This window comes from Lissotriton vulgaris, chromosome 4_1, assembly GCF_964263255.1.
Source record: "Lissotriton vulgaris chromosome 4_1, aLisVul1.2, whole genome shotgun sequence".
In the NCBI taxonomy this organism is placed as follows: Eukaryota; Metazoa; Chordata; class Amphibia; order Caudata; family Salamandridae; genus Lissotriton; species Lissotriton vulgaris.
The window spans coordinates 632,731,914-632,745,730 of record NC_141691.1 but is presented as its reverse complement, the minus strand read 5'-3'; the positions used below and the strand labels follow the sequence as shown (position 1 = coordinate 632,745,730).

Genomic DNA, 13,817 nt, shown 5'->3' with positions numbered 1-13,817 from the left:
GGTGCGTAGAGTACCATGGGTTGGGCCCACGCGCAAATCCATTGTGGGCGATTGTATAGTGGTGTCATTTGCAGACCCCCATACAGCACAGCATCTTTGTTCATGGGCCCCTCGTGAAGAAGACCCTTCTGTTGTTGTTAGACCCCTCACCTTTTTCTATCCTCCTCGACAACAGTTTGAAATGGAGGGGTCTTGGTCAACAGTCCAAAAATCTAGACAGAGGGGACGTAGGAATGGTTGGCAAAACCAAAATAACTGGTGGCAAGGGGTTCCTACTACTAATATGTTTGGTTGTCTGGATGAGGTTGACTGACTCGGGGGGATTGATGCCTCTATACACTCAGTGGAACCAATTTTGACTGCTCCGAACACCCTGCCAGTATCCTGTATGGATTGTTCTATATCACAATTAGGTTCTAAAATAACACTGGACCACGTTTATACTCCCACTTCGACTGAGTCAGGGGTTCTGGGACAATTAGAGCCTATTATCCTCAGTAGCCCAGTTAACGCAATCAAGGTGGCCTCATGGAATATAGCAGGATTGAGGGGTCGCCTGGATAACGACGATTGGGTAGACTTCATTATTACACATGACATCATCGTCTTCCAGGAAACTTGGTCAATCGATCCCCTATTTAGGGTAGGCTTCCTAAATTATTATAAACCAGCCACACAGGGCCCCAGGGGTAGGGCTTCGGGAGGTCTTACTATATGGATTAGAAACTCCCTGGGCTTCAGCGTTAAGGAAATCCTGGTGGAGAATGCTGACCTCCTTTGTATTTCCCTGAATAAGGACAATTGTAAGGATATTGTTTTAATTAACATCTATGCCCGAGGTTGTCAGGGTGGGAGGAAGCAACCCATTCTTAATGACCTGGAACATCTCCTGAATGAGTATAAAAGTGATCATCTTGTCATAGTGGCTGGTGATCTGAACTGCTCATTCGAACCCATCCTGAGTCTAGCTGAGGATGTGGGGATTGATGAAGACACCGCCTGGAATATCCCCCCGTTAGCTATAACTAAGGGTGTTAGGGGAACGGAGGCTGCCCTCCACTGGCTGGGGCTCTGCTTGGAATGGGGGCTTCGGGCAGTGAATGGCCGTAGTCCGTCTGACAAGGCGGGGAAACCAACCTTCGACAATGGGATTAGTGCAAGTCGCATCGACTATATATTGGTCAATATAGAATCCTGGTCAGACGTAATTGATATGCTAATAGAGACCAGGCCAGAGAGTGATCATAATCCTCTCTCCCTGGGGCTCAGGGTTCCTGGATTAGGTGTCCCCCAAACAGAAACAGCTTGTATAACATCAGACCTAGTCCTGTGTGACAACAGAAGACGAGTCAAATGGTCAAGGGTCATAGCTGACTCAGAGCTTATCTGTCAAATAGAAGAGTTGGTCCTAGACACAAGAAATAGGATGACTGCATTATCTCCCAATGGTATGGTAGAGTCCATTACTGTTGATCTCCACGAGAAATGTTTTGCGGCTCTCAAAAAACTTCTCACTAGGCCATCTAAAAATCAGAAAGTCAACCCACACAAAAGATGGTATAATAAAAACTGCAGAGAAGCCCACAGCAAACTAATAGCAGCTGTTAAAACCAGAATAACCCCTGATATCAGGAAAGCTAGACAGTTTTATAAACACACCCTTTGGGAAGCTAAGAGGGACTGGGACGATTCGTACTGGCTAGATCTTCTCAAAGCCTGTGAGTCGTCTAACCAAGTAAAATTCTGGGAGATAGTTAGATGGGGCAGGGATTCGGATTCCCAAACCCCTGTAAATCATGTTTCCGCTACGGATTGGGTGGAATTTTTTTCCGCCCAATTTAAAGATACAAATACTGTACAGGAGTTGGCAATCGAGCCCACAGTGGGGATAATACCAATACCGTATGGGGATAGGCTTACTTTCTGCACCTCAGACACTGTACACGCCCTAGGTTCTATTCAGTCTGGTAAAGCCCCAGGTTTAGACGCCATACCAGCGGACCTTTTTAAATTGAACCTTGATCTGTGGGTTCCATATATTACAACTCTAGCAAATTCTATCGCAGCAGGGGCAAGGGTACCACAATCCTGGAAAGGTGCTGAGATACTTCCAGTTTATAAGAAAGGGGATCGATCATCACCGAAAAACTATTGCCCCATTAGCCTGATCGACACTATCCAAAAAGTTGTATCAAGAATGGCCCTGGCAAGAATACAGGGGTGGATCGAGCAGAATAACATACTCTCCCCCATGCAGGCAGGGTTTAGATCAGGCACCAGCACCCTAGATCAGGTGTTCCGACTTACCATGCTGTATTGGAAGGTGGTTTTCTTGGGCGGTGGGGTCATCTATGCCGCCTTTGTTGATCTTAGGTCGGCTTTCGACTTGGTCCCTAGGGCAAAACTATGGGAAGCCCTCAGACTCATGGGTCTCCCACCTGAACTTTTAGAGCTAGTCAGGCGTTTACATGAGGATAATTTTGCCCAGGTAAGATGGGGGAAACAGGGTCAGGTGACTAGCAGCTTCCCAGTTCAACGAGGGGTGCGCCAAGGCTGCGTGTTGGCGCCTACCCTGTTTCTCCTGTTTATCAACCAGGTGGTTGCATTCTTTAGTGATATGCAAACAGACGCACCTACCCTGGGGGGCTCAAAATATCCCATGTTAATATTCGCCGACGACACCCTGCTCCTTTCTAAAACCCGGAGCGGGTTACAGGTAGCCCTGAATAGATTTGCCGAGTTTTGTATAAACAATGACCTACAGATCAATGTCGACAAAACCAAATTCATGGTTTTTAACAAAAACAAACCAATTAAAAGTTTGGTTACATTAAATGGTGCCCCAATTGAACAGGTCAATGTCATGACATATTTGGGCATGACTCTTGATCACCAACTTACCTGGAACCCCCAGTTGGAGGTTTTAATACTTAAATTTGTTCGCCTTACAGGATGCTTATTGCAGGAACAAAAAAAAAACCTTGACCAAACGCATCATACCAGCGGTAAAAATTTATGAGGCCAAGGCCAATGCTGCTACCCTGTATGGAGCGGACATATGGGGTTACAAAGACTTGTCGGCACTAACCACATCACAGAATAGGTTTTTGAGGAACCTGGTGGGGCTTCCACAATCATCACCAATAAAGCCATTGCGTTTAGATTTAGGCTGTAGACCTCTGAATAAGATGGCGCAGTATCGTCTCGCAGCACTCTGGCGTCGCCTTTGGACGACCCCAGAGCTTAGTCTTTTCGCTCATGAATTGGGCGAGGTCAAATCATTGTGGGGTGCTCACAAAATCCCATGGCTCCGGGAAGTAAAACAAATTTTGTATTCAATGGGCCTCCCCGAATTATGGTTACATCCTGAATGCTCTAGGTTCCCATCCAAACAAGAATTTAAAGATCAGTTCTGGGCTGTAAAGAAATCTGCACTGGTCTCTCTTTCGTCAGACAACAGCTTAACTGGACTTTTTTTAACACATAAGGTAACACCGTCCCTTGAGCCCTATTGGGACTTGATCTGCAAAACCCTAGACCGTAAGCTGTATCATCAGTTTCGGGTGGGCACTTTGCCGACCAACTCCTTCACTGCAAAGTGGGCGAAGAAAGCAAGTAATAAATGCTTTTTTTGTCCTGACCAGGTAGAAAGTATTGGTCATCTGTTTTTCGCATGCCCAGCATATCGATCGCCTCGACTGAAATGGTTGAAACCTATTTGCAAAACCTTGAATTGTGGGGGGAATCGTGAAGTCCTTTTGAAATTACGTGATATACGTATTGAAATATCCGTGATCTGTGTAGCCAAATTTTTGGGGTGGGTGTGGCTGATTCGTGCAAAGAAATCGAAAACCCTTTTAAATTAATTATTATGAAATGATTGTATGTCGATTGAGACACATTCTTTTTACATTTTGGGGGCTTATTTGAAGATGTTTTAATGTTATTTTATGTATGCTGTCTTTTATGAATTTTATTCGAAATAAAGACAAAATGAACTGAACTGAACATATCTACTACTCAAATTACTTCATATTTATACTATATTAATTTTCACCACTAATCCTTCATGGGTTCCGGAGTGGTGTGCTACTTGCCAGAAAAGCGCTTCAACACCAATCAGGGGTAACAAGTGCTATATGAATGCTAATCTTTCTTCCCCTTTTATCCCTCCGCTATCCTTATCACTCCAAGTGACAGACTAATATCCACCACTGAAATTACCTCATATTTCACCATATTAATTCACCACTAATCCTTTATAGGCTTCCTGAATAGCGTGCGTTAACAAGCGATAAATCAATACAAACCTTTGTCCTCCTCTATCCTCCTGCTATCATTCCATATCATAAATAACTGACTAACCTATCCACCACTTAAAATGTACTTGCATGTTTCACTATACTAATTAAACACTAATCCTCTATGGGTCCCGGAGTAGCGTGCTACCCGCCGAAAAAGCGCTTCGACGCCGCGTCAGGGGTAGTAAGCGCTATATAAATGCAATTACAATACAATACAATACAATACTTATTTGTGTTTGTTTCCGTGATAGTTCCTAAATGATGGTCTATGCGAGCAAAAGAAAGATGGACGCTAATTGAAATTCTGAGATGGCGACAGAAGTGCGCAGGCGCCAGATCAGAGATGCCAGCTGCCTGTGACTGAGCAGTATGGGTCAAGGACAACGTGGCCATTTTGTGGGGCCTAAGCCAAAAGACAGCGAAGCCAGTATCATGGCTGTGGGAAAAGAATGACAACTATCAATTTAAAGGACACTTTGAAGGAAGTAGAACATTTTAGACAATGACACCCCAGTTGCCGCAATGTGATGATGACTATGCAAAAATTATATTAAAAGACGATGAGATGATGCTCATCCGACTCCAAATTGACCAATCACAGACATTTTCGAACTGGAGAGTTACGAATTTAGATAGATAAGTTAGTGAAAAAGGGTATAAAAGAGGACATTTGGGACATTGAAAAGAGCTCACTTTTTGACTTGATCTTTGCATCCCGAGATGCTGTCGGTCTGCGCAATTTTTCTTGAGGCGCAGGGACTTAGACATTTTTCTCGACTTTAACTTTTGAATGGGTGCGAAGTCCAGAGAGGGAGAGAGAGACTGAGAGGTTTTCGTTTGGAACTATTACATTCTATACTGATGTCTTCGCTTCCACAATTGGGTAATATGTCACTATTTTATTTTCTTTCAAACTGTCATGCTAATAATTGAATGTTATTGAAATTTAACTTTTCTTTCAGGATTTATTAACTAACTGAATTATTTCTAGTTTAATAAAACGTAGAGATCAGGCTAGGAGATTGAAATTTCTAAAATAAAAATTAAATAAATGAAGAATTAAGCTGGTCTTGATATCCTTTTAGACAACTTTTACTAGCAGATCCAAATCTTCAATGAATAGTGGAGTGATACTATTTTCTTTGCTTTAATGAAAACCATGGTATTTAGAAATAAAACTGCAAGTGTAAATAATGTATAAAGTTTAGTTCAGGCACTCCGCTATAGCACCACGACTCTTCTTTTAGATCCTTATTCTATCCTCGGAGCAGAGTAAATGTGTGTATGAATGCAGATAGGAATGATGGGCCCTATTGTGAGAAAATAGTACGTAGCTCTGTGGGTTAAAGGTGCTGGTTTATGAAGAATTTTTGGAGCCGCGCTGCACCAGGGGTCAAAGAAGAAAAATGTTTAGAAAATTGCCAAGCCAGATTTCAGAACTGGTGCTCGTTGGGGGCCACCCATTATAGCATTCATGTGGCTCTCAATATTTTTCACACTTCCCAATTCAGACTCGTAAATCGATAGGAAAAATGCAAAAAAGATGATCGCCTGGTGGGCTATAGGTCATAGACATTCATCATGCATAAGTCTCTGTTAGAGGGGTGTGGCCTAGAAATCTGAGTCCGATGTCCACCAGCAGAATGCTTTATGTCAGGATTTAAAGGACAATGGCAGGCAATTTGACAGCCAGAGTCTGTAATTCAGTCAATCAGTTCCTTCTCTTTCATTCCCACTGCAAGTGCGATACAGATCCTGTCACGTAGCAGGAACATGCCTCTGGATTGGTGAAACATGCCAAATGGAAACAAAGAGGGCAATCGGTGGGCACCATCTAGAAGGTGGCCACAGCAAGATGCAGTAAAGTATATTAAAGTATTGAAAGTCACTGTGCATGTTTGTGAGCGTGTGTGCCATTATGCTGTATATGTGACTGCCTATGTGAGTGGAAGTTTCTGTAGGTATGGGGTGCGCGTGTGTGTGTGTGTGTGTGTGTGTGTGTGTGTGTGTGTGTGTAGGTGTGTGTGTGTGTGTGTGTGTGCGTGTGTGTATGTGTGTGTTTGTGATTATGTATGTACTTGTGTATGTGGGTGATGGTGCACTGCCCACACCTGGTATAATTTGTACATGACATGAGGAAGGTAAAACTTTGCATATTTTGGCCTCCATTGGTAGGATAATACTCACCCCTGGCATTATGCTTGCCCTGGAATAATGTTGGAAATTAGTAACAAATTGTAAGAATCCATTACCTGATGGTGTTCACTCTTGATATTATGCTGACCCAGGCATAATGATAGGTTTTGTTTGATATCACAAGCATTCATTACATAATGGAGCTCACGCTTTGAATAATGCCGACCCCAATATAATCATAATCTATGGCTTATTGTGGGCATCCATTGCCTTATGGTGCCCTTTCATGTAAGAAGGATAGCCTGGTATCATTTTGATAATGTTTGCTACATTATAGGCATCCATGCCATGATGATATACACACTTTTTCTAATGCGTACCTTAGCATTATGGTGGTAATTAATGGCATACTGTTGGCATCCATTGCATTAAGGGATTATACTTGGATGTGCAAGCAACAACTGTCCATGTGTGGCTGTAGTGCATACTTCATGAAAATCACCAAATCAAGCCTAGCCCTGGATTTACTAATAAGTGTTTCATGAAAGTTAGCACCTCTTTTCTCGGGTATTGAGTTTCTTTTTCAACTTGAAAAAAATTATATTTGATAGCAAAATGTGTGTATTCTCATTAACTGAAAAATTGACGTTCAGGCGCAAAGGGATTATGCTTCCAAATGTTTATATTAAAATTTGGTAATAATCCTTGTATGTATGTATGTATGTATATATGTATATGCATGCATGTATGTCTGGTGTTAGCCGTATGCCTTCCGAACCTTTAAGACCCCATAACCTGAATGATGTCAGTGATGCATAAGCCACTCGAATATATAACTGTGCTTTCTATGGCCTTATTTGTGTTATTGATGCATTTTTTCATCCTACCCAGTATAAAGATTACATTCTTAGTCATAACGTCTCACTCGAACAGACAGGATGACAAATTGAAAGTTAGTAACATATAAAAGTGAGGAAGCATGCTATGAAAAACAATAGAGCATGTGAAATTCAATTTTCTGAGTTGTCTGTATAAGGATGCTTAAGAATGTTGTCCTAAAAAATCCACTAACTTGCAACCATTTTCTTACAACTTTCTTCGATGTGCACCCCGAATGAACCTTGCTTGGCACACCAAAAACCTGTTGGAATATGTCAAGAGAACCTTTTCAAAACCTATGACTTGTTAGGTCATTTATGTTGTAAAATGCCCTTTAGGGACAAAGTTTTCATTGTTTTCTTTGGATGACAACCTCTTCACCCCATTGTCCCAGAAGGAAGACAGAAGGGCTTGCTTGGCTAGCAGCTCTGTGCAGTCGTGCCTCTCCACATTCAAAGATTTCCAACCTCCATTAGTTGGTGCAGCACCTCCTACATTGGGATTGTGAGATGCAGGGAATGCACATCGGTAAGTCACAACTCACATTTTGAGTGTGGACTACTGAATAAAATAAACCTGCTCCAACGCATAATAAAACATATACTAACCGCCTGTTTAGGAATTAAGTAGCACGACAATCCAGGAATTAGTGCAAGGTACACTGATGCCTAGTCAAATATTTTTCAAATACTTAATGAACAATAACTAACACTAAGCAAAGTCCTGAATCAGTTTAGAAGCAAATATTACCATGTCAATAGCTCTGCCGACATTTTTATAAAAGAACCCATGTAGTGAGTTAAGAAATATCCTTAGTGGTATGGCCTTAAGGAACGCCAATCAGTCCTCTACATCCTTTCATAGCATTTTTGAAAGACATACAGTGAAATATTGAAGACACTCCCTCAGGAATCCCCTGCATTCACATAAAGATTCATCTTAAGTGCATGTTGCTCAGTAGGCTATGCAATAACTTTTATTTCAGTCTAGAAATGTTTGAAGTAGAGGGTAGGATGCCTACTGATCCTTGGTTCATAATTACCTTGATTGCTTTTGTACCCACATGTACACCTACCAGTTTCAATTAGCAATCGTGTACACATTTAGTGCTGGTTCATTAAAGGTGTTGTGATGAGTATCGTCCTAAAATGTGTTTCCCAGTGTGAAATACTTAGGGGCATATTACCAAGCAATAGCGATAATTATCGCTATTGCTTGGTTAGCGATAAAAAAAATACGCCGAGCTGCGGCGATTTTTATCGCAGATAAACCTTGGTATTACCAAGGTTTATCGCAAATGCGATAAAAATCGGCAATAATGCATGAATATCGCTGAAAAATCAGCGATATTCAGGCATTACCGAGCTAATGCTTTTAGCCATGTTATCCACCTCCCATTGGATAACATGGCTAAGAACTGCTCAGGGCAGGTGTTAGCTTTTAGCACGAATATCTCCAAAAGTTGGTAATAGGAGATAGCGATGTTAGCAACTGTTTCCAGTCGCTGACCTCTTGGCACGCCCACTTTGCATGTCATTAGTGATAAATTTTTCTGACATGCAAAGCGGGGACCAAGAAGGTCGCTATCTCCTACTAGTTGTCGCTAACTGGTGTTAGCGACAGCTAGGCAATAGGGAGATAATTTTATCTCCGCTTTCTTGGCTTTTACAGCCAAAAAAGCGGAGATAAATCCCTTGATAATATGCCCCTTAATGCGCACAAGTGACCCTATGCCTTATGCGAGAGTAAAAAATAACATCACATAAAACAACAAGTTTGCAATTCAATAAAAACAATAGGTAATAACTAGCATTACTGTGTGTAACAGCATTGCATTGTAGTTTGTAATATACAACAACTCATCTCACAACATAAGCTGAAGATGTGTGTTCATGTCCCATAAAATTAAGTGCTAGTCCACTTGGCAAAATCACAATCTTTGAAAATCATATTGGTGCACATTTTTCACTGGACACACAAATGGGTAATTTGATAAATTGCGAAATCAAAATGGGTGAAAGGATATCTAGATGTTTTTTTTTTTAACCTTGATACATACTCAATTATCGCTAGATTATCTCCACATCCATCAGCCAAATGTTTCTTAGTCAGCTCCTCAGATGTGAGTATAATATTTGTGATAGCATTTTCTTTTTTGGTGGGGCTGGAGCAGGGGAAACCAGATTACAGCTGTTCATCTTTGCCTTATTAGAGTCCATCTCTGCCACATTATCTGGATATTAACTTGAAATAAACTTAAAAAATGGACTTTAGTTGGAGTAATATACACAGCCAATGTTACCTGCAAAATCCGCGAGAAGTGCCCCAGGCCAACTTTGGTCAGCCAAGAACTATACGATGATATAATATATAAGTTTATTTTAGTTTCAATATACTAATATAGCTCCTCCTGTTGCCCGAATGCCATTTCGAGGCGCTGAAGATTTTGCACAATATTGCACAGGCCTATATAAAACCTCTAAGTATATTTAGAAGGCCCATGCTATAATTGTTTATAAAGAGATACACTTCCTGGTTGTGCACAATTTCCTCTGGGGCAGTGAAGCACATACTGCACCCACCTTCCTCGATCCCAGATCCAGTGTGGGAAAAAAGCGAATCCCGCCTCACGCCAAAATCTGCATTTTAAAATGAGTGGCCAAGCCAGCGCTAAATATTGGAGTGACAGCGGCATGAATGAAATAATTCATGGGGAAATGCAGGGCAAACCACCTGCTCTGTGACATCTCGGCGTGGGAGGGGGGCAGGGGTGTCGCCAGTCCCTGAGGCCCTCCGAGCAGCTCTGTTTATCCCGAACATGTGCCCAGATTGAGTGCGGGGGCTGCTGAAGCCCCAGGCAATGGAAGGATGGGAAGAGGGAACCCTTCCCCGTGGTCTCTGGGCACGTTTTGCAGCCAAGGTTGCGTTTCTGCTGAGTGCATCACAAAACGACAGTACCGCATCTCTGCGTGGAAGGACTCAAGGCAGCTGAGGAGACCAGGGCCTGCCCCCCAGGGTCCATGCGAGCTCAGCTCGGTGGCTACCACTGCCGGTGCCGGCACGGGTGCCAGAACGAACATTGGAGTATGGATAATAAAAGGATTATTTCACACATAGATTAGCAATAATCGCTGCGCCGGAGCAAGCAGGACGTGACAAAGACATCCGACTGTCATACATTCAGAATATTTCGCAGGCGTGAACATTAACATCCCGGAACACAGAGGACCGCAAAGAAAAAGGCGTGTATGCAGTAAGATCGTACAGAGGACAGGGGGTTGCTTTGAGACACCCCCTTGGTGTTCCATCCCCAGTACATGGAGGCCCTCAGTTCACAAACACGAAATCCCCTCTCCCGGCCGCTGCTCCCCCACTTGCATCACACTGCCGCCTCTAACCAGCAAGAGTCCCCACTTCCATTTCTAAATAAAGGCTCTGCAAGTATTAACCCTTGCATCGCTGGGGGAACTCCTTCGCCTGCTGTACCACTGCGGTATTTTCGTGTTCCCCTGGTTAGAGGCGGCAGTGTGATGGTATGCGCCCGTCTTTCAATGGGACAACACTCCCCAAAGATAACAGTTAACAGTGCGAGCTCGTGCAATAGCTTTAAGGAGGGAAGCGCTCTGCGGATAGTGATACAAACATTGCCCATTGGCTCCGCTTCCACGCACTCCCAACCAACATCTACAAATAGACTAAAGGAACTGATGCCCGGCTACGCATGTGCAGGCTGGCATTGTGCATCAAATGCAAGGAAGGGCAGACGCACAAAGACACACTATCTCCCACGTTGTGCCACAGTGCACAGCCACCAGGAGAAACGGAACGCCACAAATGGATAGCACTCTTGTCAATGCGTCGATGCGAACATGTAAGTGAGCGGCTATACCTTGTATTACGGTAACTGAGAGGCAACCTTTGAAATTATAGGCAGAGGTATGACCCCATTTAACAAAACCGAAAAACAGAGCTTTTTACAATCATGGGACACATGTGAAGCCAACACTCGTAAAAAGGTCAACCAATTCATTTAGAACGAATATCTATCTATCTATCTATCTATCTATCTATCTATCTATCTATCTATCTATCTATCTATCTATCTATCTATCTATCTATCTATCTATCTATCTATCTATCCTTACAAATCTGGACCGTACACAATACATTGCATATCAATTCACATCTCCAAACACATACACGTATATCATTGTAAACATGTAGCTATAAAAGAATGGTCCTGTCTCTAGGCAATCGCGCATTGTGTACAGCAGACCCGGCGAGATTGAAAAAGGATGCATTTGTCTCACATGCCGAGATCACCCGGGAATCTCACACTGACATGTCCTTTCGTTCTACACGAGTTGTGAGCAGAGGGGCTTATCTGTGCGATGAAGAATGAGGGCCCTGCCAAAGGAATCATACCCCACCGGAGCCTACATGCAAAGAACATGCCTTATTGCCTTGAGACAGCGGGAGACAAGGATCGCAGCGAAAGGCTGTAAACGGCAGAGGGCTGCCCCTTACCTTGATAAATATGGTCTGTGCAAAATAAGTCATACTCCAACCCGCGCGCGGATTTCACATTCCCCAGATGTCGTTGTTGGCAATTTCCCGCTGGGTCTCCCCGAAGGTGTCCGGGCTTCTATTCCAGTCGCCCCTGGTATACCCAGCAAAATGCATGTGTGTGGCAACCCCCGCCAGAGAGGCAGCCCAGCCGAGCACCGACAACAGCTGCTGTTACGCTGTAATGCTGCGCACTCTCTCTCCTCCTCCCACCCTCTGCGTCTATCTGGGTACCAGACAGCTGCAGCCAACCACAGACTGCTCCTCACAATCGTTCTGGCCACCAGGCCCCGGCCCCTCTCTCCTCGCACACATCCCGCTCTCTGCCCTCCTTCGGCCTCCCTTTACCCCTCTGCCATCCTTCCTGTCACAAAGGTCTGTCAGCGTCCCCCCCGCCGCCTCCCTGATTCCAGTCGCTATCTGCCCGTATCAGTTGCTATCCCCACGGCGTGTCTATTATCTAGCGCCGCCACACAAAGGAAGTCAGTCAAGGGTATGAGGGGAGGCCTGCCACATATACCTCCCCTCCGCCACCACACCAGTGCACTGTCACACCTGCCTCCTCGCCAATTAGAATCCCTCTCCCGTGAGCTCCTGTGACAGCAGCGCTCGTCTCCTAACAAAGAAATGTGGGAAACTAGGGGGGGGGGGGGGGGGGGGGCGCTGTGGCGTTCCCTAGAAGCTATTTACAGAGACACAGTCACGCTCCGTGCTTGCCGCCGGACGGGACAGTAACTTCTGTCCTTGGATTACTATTTTGTAGCTCTTAAGAGAGAGGAAGGCTACAGAGGCGGGAGGCGCACGCAAAGTCCTCACCCATGTTTATCTTTATATGAAGCCAAAGGAAAGAACAATGCGCAAAAACATACAAGAGAATTCAGTATTATACACAAATATAAACTTAGCACTGTGAAATTCATTTTGTTGATGTAGCGCATCGTTGTCGGAGCTTCTAGGTGCTGCATTGACCATGACACTTATATTCATGTGCTTGCAATGTTTTAAGAGGCTCACCCGTACCACCTAACCAATGACGATTAGAACGTCCCCTGTTAGTGATTTCAATAATATTTAATAGATTCACCCTGTAACAGGAGAATGTTCGTAAATAATAAGCAGATATTGGTGTAGATCTGAGAAGACTTCTTGGACTTCTGGGTCGGTCAGGAGTTAGTCGTCAGGACTGGGTCTGGGTATGGTTGTTACTCCTTGTACAGATGGGTCATACAATTGGCAGCCTACACCACCCACCGATATCACGGTAAAAGTGGGTCAAAGAAGTCTGTTAACTCACATTTCTTTGACTCTTACCCAAATCCAAGCACAGCCAAGGCTGAACAGCTCTGCTCTTGACTATGTTTTCCATTATAGGTATTCACTTCACTGCCCTTCACCAAGCCCTCTAGAAGTTTCAGTGAAAGATCTGTGAAGCCATTCCAAGACCTCAGTGAATCTTTGTGTGTGTGTCTCTAAACTTCTTATGGTATTTATCCGGAGTGAGACGTGGTTATAGGAGTCTGCTACCTTCTCATCTACAGTTAGGAGTATATCCCTCCTGTTGAAGGGGGGAACATCCTTTACAACGAAACCCTTACAACGCTGTACCATTACAACAAAGGTTTAACAACGAAAGTCGTTATAACGACTTTCGCTGGAGGGCGCTGTAGGATAGGGAAACGTTTAATTTACTATCCAACACCTTCCCTACTATCCACGGGGACTGGAGTTGGAATAGTAAATTAAACTATTCACTATCCAGCGCCCCCCAACGCAAGTCGTCGTAACGACTTGCATTGTAAAACCTGCGTTGTAACGGTACGCGTGGTAATACCACGCGTTGTACCGTCATACATCCTGTTGAAGGCACTCAACTCCATAACATTACTCCCCAGTGCTGTTTGTCCACCCTGTGCATTCTCAATGCCATCTCAT

General features: G+C 43.8%; 1 protein-coding gene across 1 annotated transcript in view; it reads right to left on the bottom strand.

Annotated features, from left to right (window-relative positions):
* HECW1 (HECT, C2 and WW domain containing E3 ubiquitin protein ligase 1) overlaps positions 1 to 12,040 on the bottom strand; it is a 974,913-nt gene extending 962,873 nt beyond the window's left edge. Inside the window, exon 1 of the mRNA XM_086964874.1 lies at positions 11,847 to 12,040. The gene's annotated coding sequence lies outside the window, so the exon portion shown is untranslated. The remainder of the gene's footprint in view (positions 1 to 11,846) is intronic.
* Between the last annotated feature and the right edge of the window lie 1,777 nt (positions 12,041 to 13,817).